Source organism: Monopterus albus, unplaced genomic scaffold (genome assembly GCF_001952655.1).
Source record: "Monopterus albus unplaced genomic scaffold, M_albus_1.0 scaffold267.1, whole genome shotgun sequence".
Lineage (NCBI taxonomy): Eukaryota > Metazoa > Chordata > Actinopteri > Synbranchiformes > Synbranchidae > Monopterus > Monopterus albus.
Window position 1 is genome coordinate 917,303 of NW_018128147.1, and position 989 is coordinate 918,291.

The 989-nt window shown below is 44.3% G+C and overlaps 1 protein-coding gene across 4 annotated transcripts in view; it reads right to left on the reverse strand.

Annotated features, from left to right (window-relative positions):
* Positions 1–989, reverse strand: part of LOC109972703 (RAC-beta serine/threonine-protein kinase-like) — a 67,658-nt gene that overhangs the window by 56,229 nt on the left and 10,440 nt on the right. The window lies entirely within an intron of this gene.

The window sequence follows — 989 nt, forward strand, 5'->3', positions numbered from 1 at the left end:
TCCCAAACTCATGCAGAGCTGAAGTAGAGAGCATCCTCTGTCAGGACAGAAAGGACTTGACCCGGGTGGTGAGAACAACTCAGGGCATCGTAGGGAGTCCTCTTCTGGATCTGGATTCACTAAATGCTGTTCGGATCCAGAGGAAGGTAGGACGGACTGCTGCAGATCCCACCCACCCAGGCAACAGTATGTTTGTGCCTCTTCCCTCCAGGAAAAAGTACAGGAACAAAGACTAAAACAAGACAGAAACAGCTTCTTCCCCAGAGCTGTGAAATCCATCACCCCCCCTAACCCCCAGTCACACACACACACACAACCTCCCCCCTATGGACAGACAGACAGAACATGACAGACACAGAACACTGGACCTTACACCTCTTCCTAAAGACTGAGATTTGCACTGAGATGCACCTCATAATGTTACTACACTCTTGCTGCTAACATGCTGCTGACCTGATTAGGTCCCATACATCCCTTTCTATTTGTTCATATTTTTATATTGACTTTTACAATTGTGTGTTATGTAAATAATGTGTCTTTTAAGCAGAGAGCTGCCGGAAAAAATTTCATTGTGCTATGCATAATGACAATCAAGATTCTCGACTCTTGACATGACAAGTCAAATGTAACTTGTCCATTACTGTACTTTGAATCCATAGTCTGTTGTATGTAGTACATTACCCTACACATCTTAAGGCCTTTTCACACCGAACGCGACGCGAATAAGCGATATTTTCTTAAAACGTCGCGCTACATAGATGGACTCCACATCAAGCGACGACGATGTACTGCTTGTCCTGCTACATAAAAAAAAGAAAACGAAGGTTTTGGGTCCATCCTATATTGAAAAGAAGGAGAGAACATGGCGAGTTTCATCGGTTGGTACAGGAACTGAAGTTGTATCATTTTCGCTTTAGGACCTATTTCAGGATGTCTGTGGGACAGTTTGAAGAGTTGTTGGTGCTGTTGACCCCCCACACGATGAAACA